The sequence below is a fragment of the Staurois parvus genome, unplaced genomic scaffold, assembly GCF_062004578.1.
Source record: "Staurois parvus isolate SC_StPar_1 unplaced genomic scaffold, SC_StPar_1.0 ptg000780l, whole genome shotgun sequence".
NCBI classification, from domain to species: Eukaryota; Metazoa; Chordata; class Amphibia; order Anura; family Ranidae; genus Staurois; species Staurois parvus.
Genome location: NW_028318576.1, coordinates 167,764 through 175,728, shown reverse-complemented (window position 1 = coordinate 175,728; position 7,965 = coordinate 167,764).

The following is a 7,965-nucleotide window of genomic DNA, read 5'->3' as shown; positions in this document are numbered from 1 at the left end:
TAGGTAACGTTGATCAAGGGAATATCCGATTGCCTCTCGGGGGATCAGGAAGGAATTTTTTTTACCAGCAGTCGCAAATTGGATCATGCTTTGCTGGGTTTTTTTTCGCCTTCCTCTGGATCAACTGTGGGTATAGGATTATACATTTTTTTTTTTTGTATGGTTGAACTGGATGGACTTTTGTCTTTTTTCAGCCAGACTAACTATGTAACTATGAAGGGTTGTCATTAATTTAATTTAATATTGTAAGGGAGGATTTATCTACTCCTATGTTTTTATGTTTTTCATTTTTTGTAATAAAACTTAAAATTTCTATATACCTGTATGTTTGAACATTTCTTCCTAAGGGTACCACGAGCACCTTTAAAAAAACCCCATATATTTCCTTATTTTCTTTTCTTCTGACATTATCTGAATAAAAGACAGTTTCTTCCTGCACACTTTTGGCCTTTTGCAGTTTAGTTTGTTTTTGCATTCTAGCTTTCCAGATTCTGCATTCTGCTTTTAAATTACCTTAATAAATAAATAAATACTTGTACAATTCACCTCATAAAGTAACTATATATCAATATTCAAAAAAGAAATTCAAAAAAAATAATTCTAAAAAATATATTCAAAAAAAAATATATAATAATTCAAAAAAGTAAAAAAAGTCCCGAAGAAAAGTCCAAACAAAATTAATATAAGTTCAAACAAATTCCAAAAATTATAAGTATAAAAATAAAACTGGGAAATCCTTTTCAATCCTTCCTTTCTCACGATAAACCTCAAACAAAAGAAAATATCACATAGTGCATTATCTTTATAATATAGTAAAATATACGTGACGACACTCTGGTGATTACCCAATATAAAATATATTTTATTTTTAAAGTAATTAGTGTAAAAAGTGAACCAAGTGCATCAATTTAATTAATTAAAAAATATATAAATTAATTAGTGCAAAACACTGTGTACTGTGAATCACTCTTCCAGTGCTCCAAAAACAAATCCACACTGTGCCACTTCTATTATAGTAAGGAATGTATACCCTTACCAACACTCCTCCATAAACCTGCTTTCAATAATTATCCTATGGATGGGATCCTCCTAAAGTGCTCCCCTAGATTCCACTGTGTTCAGGGCACTATTCCAGCAGGATTTTCCATATCTCCATATCAATGGCACCATATAGATAGAAAGCATATGAGGGACAAATAGTGTAATACCACCAAAGTAAAGTACAGAGAAACTTTATTAAAACTGCTCACATTTCAAAAGATTTAAAACCGCTTTAAATACCGTAGAAACCGCCAAGCTACCATCCAGGGAACATCCAGGGACCAACACACAGTCTTTATCCTCTTTTCCCTTATGTAAAATGGCCGCCGGTCGACTTCCGGTTCCGGTATGCGTCCTGACGTCACAGCCCTTAAGACGTCTACGGTATTTAAAGCGGTTTTAAATCTTTTGAAATGTGAGCAGTTTTAATAAAGTTTCTCTGTACTTTACTTTGGCGGTATTACACTATTTGTCCCTCATATGCTTTCTATCTATATGGTGCCATTGATATGGAGATATGGAAAATCCTGCTGGAATAGTGCCCTGAACACAGTGGAATCTAGGGGAGCACTTTAGGAGGATCCCATCCATAGGATAATTATTGAAAGCAGGTTTATGGAGGAGTGTTGGTAAGGGTATACATTCCTTACTATAATAGAAGTGGCACAGTGTGGATTTGTTTTTGGAGCACTGGAAGAGTGATTCACAGTACACAGTGTTTTGCACTAATTAATTTATATATTTTTTAAATAATTAAATTGATGCACTTGGTTCACTTTTTACACTAATTACTTTAAAAATAAAATATATTTTATATTGGGTAATCACCAGAGTGTCGTCACGTATATTTTACTATATTATTTATAAAGATAATGCACTATGTGATATTTTCTTTTGTTTGAGGTTTATCGTGAGAAAGGAAGGATTGAAAAGGATTTCCCAGTTTTATTTTTATACTTATAATTTTTGGAATTTGTTTGAACTTATATTAATTTTGTTTGGACTTTTCTTTGGGACTTTTTTTACTTTTTTGAATTATTATATATATTTTTTTTAATATATTTTTTAGAATTATTTTTTTTTAATTTCTTTTTTGAATATTGATATATAGTTACTTTATGAGGTGAATTGTACAAGTATTTATTTATTTATTTATTTATGTAATTTTGGCACATTTTCATATTGTTATTTTATATCTTCAAGGGTGAAGGTTTTATTTGTGCTATGGGGAATTAAGTTTTGCTGCATATTGGTTTTTTTTTTTAGTTTGTCACTTATTACACTTAAGGAAGTGGTAGTTACAGATATTTAAATTACCTTGTTTCTTGCACACAAATCATTCAGGTGTTTCTTGTTGCATCTTTCTGTTTTTATTCCTATTTTTCATCTGTAAAGCAGACTCTGCAACAGAAGCACATCTATTAATGCTTTCTGTTTTACACTTATATACATATATTCATAAGTTTGCCCTTAACATACTCCAATGACAGTTCATCATCTGGAGGTGCATCAAGTGCTGTGACAAGCATTTCATAACTTTCTGGTAAACCACTAAGTAATAGTGCTGAAACATGAAAATCTTTTATTAATTTCCTTTACCTCTCAGGTGTTCGACCATTTCCAAGGCGTGTCTTATGCAATCCTACACATCCAGGCCTTTCATCAGCTTGGTTTGGTACAGCTTTCTAATCAAATACAGTTTATTGCTGAGATTATCTCTTTCATGCATCTTTTGTAATCCCTTCCACATTTCTTTAGCAGTTTCACACTTGCATATACAGTGGGGATCGAAAGTTTGGGCACCCTAGCTAAAAATTTGTATTAATGTGCATAAAGAAGCCAAGGAAAGATGGAAAAATCTCCTAAAGGTATCAAATTACAGGTTAGACATTGTTATAATATGTCAACAAAAGTTAGATTTTATTTCCATCATTTACACTTTCAAAATAACAGAAAACAAAAAAATGGCGTCTGCAAAAGTTTGGGTACCCTGCAGAGTTAATATCTTGTACTGCCCCCTTTGGCAAGTATCACAGCTTGTAAACGCTTTTTGTAGCCAGCCAAGAGTCTTTCAATTCTTGTTTGAGGTATCTTTGCCCATTCTTCCTTACAAAAGTCTTCCAGTTCTTTGAGATTTCTGGGCTGTCTGTCACGCACTGCTCTTTTAAGGTCTATCCATAGATTTTCAATTATGTTGAGGTCAGGAGATTGTGAAGGCCATGGCAAAACTTTCAGTTTACGCCTCTTGATGTAATCCCCCGTGGATTTTGAGGTGTGTTTAGGATCATTATCCATTTGTAGAAGCCATCCTCTCTTTAACTTCAGCTTTTTCACAGATGGCATCAAGTTACCATCCAAAATTTGCTGAAATTTTATTGAATCCATTTTTCCTTCTACTCGTGAGATGTTCCCTGTGCCACTGGCTGCAACACAACCCCAAAGCATGATTGATCCAACCCCATGCTTAACAGTTGGACAGAGGTTCTTTTCATTAAATTCTGTGCCCCTTCTTCTCCAAACGTACCTTTGCTCATTCCGGCCAAAAAGTTCAATTTTAACCTCATCGGTCCACAGAACTTGTTTCCAAAATGCATCAGTCTTGTCTATATGTTCATTTGCAAAGTTCAAACTATGATTTTTGTGGTGAGGACGTAGAAGAGGTTTTCTTCTGATGACTCTTCCATGAAGACCATATTTGTACAAGTATCTCTTTGTAGTGGAATAGTGTACCACAACTCCAGTGTCTGCCAGATCTTTCTGGAGGGATCGTGCAGTCAAACGTGGGTTTTGAATTGTTTTTCTCACAATCCTGCAAGCTTTTCTGTCTGATATTTTTCTTGGTCTTCCAGATCTTGCTTTAACTTCCACTGTTCCTGATGACTACCATTTCTTAATTCCATTCCGAACAGAGGATATTGACATTTGAAAACGCTTTGCTATCTTCTTATAGCCTTCTCCAGCTTTGTGAGCGTCAACTATTTTCAGTTTCAGTTTTCTAGACAACTGCTTAGAAGAACCCATGGTGCTGATTGTTGGGGCAAGGTCAGATGAGTCTGGGCATTTAAAACCTTTGAGATTGACATCACCTTATCTTCCCAGATGATGATTGAGAACAATCCATGACACTGGCAGGTCTCAGCTTGGCAAAGGGGGCAGTGCATGCTATAAATTCTGCAGGGTACCCAACCTTTTGCAGATGCCATTTTTTTGTTTTCTGTTATTTTGAAAGTGTAAATGATGGAAATAAAATCTAACTTTTGTTGACATATTATAAGAATGTCTAATCTGTAATTTGATGCCTTTTGGAGATTTTTCCATCTTTCCTTGGCTTCTTTATGCACATTAATACAAATTTTTAGCTGGGGTGCCCAAACTTTCGATCCCCACTGTATGTATGATTTGATCATCTATGCTAAGAGAGATTGTGCTTTGAGTTTTCTGATCTTTCTCTATCCACTAATCTGAAGGGTGTTCTGTCCTGACTTCCTTTATACATTTCCACATACCTTTTATTAGCAGCATTTTCATTTTGAATTATTTCCAAGACTGGTAGTTCTGGTTTGTCAGGTTTGAAAATGAAAGCTTTGCTGCAGCTGTTACTGGCCATTTTTTTTATTCCCTTGCAGTTTTCATTCTGTTGCTGTATCTTGCACTTCTTTTGCTGTAGCAGGCTATGACTGGGTGTCTGAGTGGATGTCTGGTCCCATAACTTGTTACAGATTTTGTATATAGCCCTACAGAGCAGACAGTGCACAGTCCATGTGTGTTTATCTGCTGCTTCTCTGAAAACAGGAACAAGGAACTTTATTACAGAGAAAAACCAGTTCTATCATAGATGCAGCCACAAACTTATAAACACTGCCATCTACTGAATGAAGAATATATCTCCACTGAATGCAGATATTGATATTGTTGTACAGTATTTGTTTCACAAAAATACATGAATATATTCCAACAGTTCCAAATTCAGGTAAATTCATTCTAACTACTACCAGTTAGCAGATTATGCAAGTTCTTTAGAGTGGGGCATAAGTGTGCTGGGAAGCTGTCATGTATGTGATATTTAAGAAAGAGAAAGAATTAAAAATGTTTGTTAAGTGAAAAAATGACACTACTTCCATAATGCAAGATATGTCCTTTCTCTGCTACCTGCAGATGAGAGACATGCTGCATAATATAGTGATTTGTTGGCATTATACTGATGCAGTTAGTTTACTATTTGGAAAATGTTTTTAAGAAATTGTAGGTTTCCAGTTTGGTATATCTAGACTCAGGATTACTGCAGCTACTCGTGGAATCATAGGACAAATCCAAACAAAGTACTCAGAGCTAATGTTTGACAAGGATAGGCTTCGAGTGCAAGAATTACTGTCAGGTAATGAATGGTCAGATACTGGATTATTTTCATTGTATGTATGCATGAACAAAGGATTAGTTGACAGCATGCATGTAGTATGGATGTTCTTTGACACAATTTCCTTGGAATACCTCTCGATATTATTAATCATTTCTATTTTCACAGGAGATTGCTTTCTGGTCGGATTTCCTTTATTTTTCATAAAGGACAAATAACACACTTCATTCTTTTCATTTGACAGGTTACCATGTGAGAATCTTTCAAATACAATTTGAATGACACCTTTTAAATCGTCTTGCTCAGATTTCTTCTTTCTATTGTTGTTTACTGAACATGCTTTCATTGCAGTCTGTGATGATCATCATAAATTTCTTTATCCTCTTGTGTTTCCTCCTGCTCACAGTCAGTGTCCAGGCTGGAAGATTTTCTATCAAAATCAGAGAAAGTGGTTAAATCGATGTACAGGTATCATATTTTTAATGTATTCGGTAGTTAAAAAATGAAGCTTGGGCTTGTCAGTAGCAAATCTTTGTCTTTGCAATCCAGGTGTTCTCAGTCCTTGTTCATTTTACTTGATACCTCTTCCTATAAATTTTTCTTCACGCCTGAAAAATTCAGTCATGCAGTAATTTTAATGCAAAATTAAGTGTAAGTTGGACGTAAAAGATGCCCCATAATTGTTGCTAGTTGTCGTAACTCTCAGTATTGGTTTTAATAACCACAGTAATAACCACAATAATAACAATGGCTGAAATAGCAACTCCCAGAATTGCAGTCAGAGGGCACAATGATCATTGGTGTCAGTGGACTGCAATAATTGCCCCAAGCGCTGCTGTCAATTGCCACAATAATAACCTATAGCATTGGTGTCAGTGACTGCACTAATAACTTCCGGCACTTCCGGCGGCTGAAGTAAAAACAAACCCACACATACTGTAAATATAATTAAAGTAGAATTATCAGCATTTTCTTTCATTTTGTATAGTGTAAGGGAATGTTATAACCCCTTTCAGTTTTTTTTGCCGCCTGTGTCCCATTGGAGAGATTTATCTTCACGTGCTGTCCCATAGTCAAAACAGGAAGTGAAAGGAAATCCCTGAAAATTAAGGGGATCTCTTGGGGCCCTCCAAGGTTACCGTAGATAGTGCTCCCCATTGGAAGATTTTCCCTCTATTATTTTTTTGGGGACAACCCAAAATTTGGGATTTTCTTTTACTCTCACTTGCAATGATAAAGGCATACAGGACAAATAGAAAGAGTGTATCTCTCTGATGGGGGAACAGACAGCAATAAAAACCTTAAAGGTGTTCTAATCTATTTCCACTCTATCCAAAAAATAAGTTTTGCCTTTAGTTATATTTTAAGCCCATGTCACCTGCCCAATAACATACTTTCTTTGGGCAATTCAGGATTTCTGCAGAGCATACAGCACAGCCAGGGTCCTGTTTCAGTGGAATGCTGCTTCACTATCATGTGCATCCTGAGAAGTCTAAAGACCGCCATGTGCCTGCAGAGCACATCACCCATACCAGTGCTCTGATATTCCTGGTAAGAAGTCTCATTGAGTGCCTTGTCATCACAGAGGTGAACACTGCTACAAATCACTCTCCAACAGCAATTTGTAGGTAAGCATTGCATTTGTAGATAAGCCTATAGAGTTGCATCAAGAGTGACCAGAAACGCTGTTAAATCTCAATAACCAGGTGACAGAGTGACAAATTGCATTAAAAAAATGAAGGATTGGTGATTCTATAGGATTCTTTGGAAAAGAATTATGAATTATGAATTCACACACACACACACACACAAAAAAAAGATAGGGATTTCAGGGGAGTAGCTGCAAATACATAGTCCATCTAACAGCAGCCTTAGGAATTTTTGTATTTAGAGAGAAAAAGTATAAAATCTGTTCAAAAACCCAAGACACATGTGCAGCAAGGTATATAAATTGTTCTACCATCATACTGCATACAATTCAATACAGCTCAAAAATATTTGTTGACTGAAAATAGAGCATGATATAAAACTCTACTATTTATTTTCCCTGTAGCACATGGTATGTTTGACAAGTTAAAATTATTTACACGATGTGGATTTGTTAGTAACCAATGTCTAGTGTAAAATGTTTAAATATTGCCACTCCTTGTATAGCTTGTAGCGATGATTCTATTTTGATCCTGCAAGCAGCTAATTCACTAGTAATGAGCCAAGTGTATCTATCTGGGTCCAGTCTGGCATATGCTATAAAGAACTTTACATACGTTCAGATGCTGAATCTGAACCCCATTAAAATCAATGAGAACTAAATCTTAGAAATCAGTAATGGCAATTTTCCAAACTAATAGGCAAGGAATTGTGAAGCAAATAACATAGAAAGCTGTAAACTGCTCTGGTGGGCATGTACCAATGCAAATAAATGTTTTTTTTTTTAAATTCCATTTGGTAGGGAGCAACAATTTTAATAATGTTTAAAGTGAAACATTAAAAATGCAAAATTCTTTCAAATAACATGGTTGGGGAATGCCGTAACCCTGCCTGTGAAGCTGAAGTGACACATCTGTGCAAGG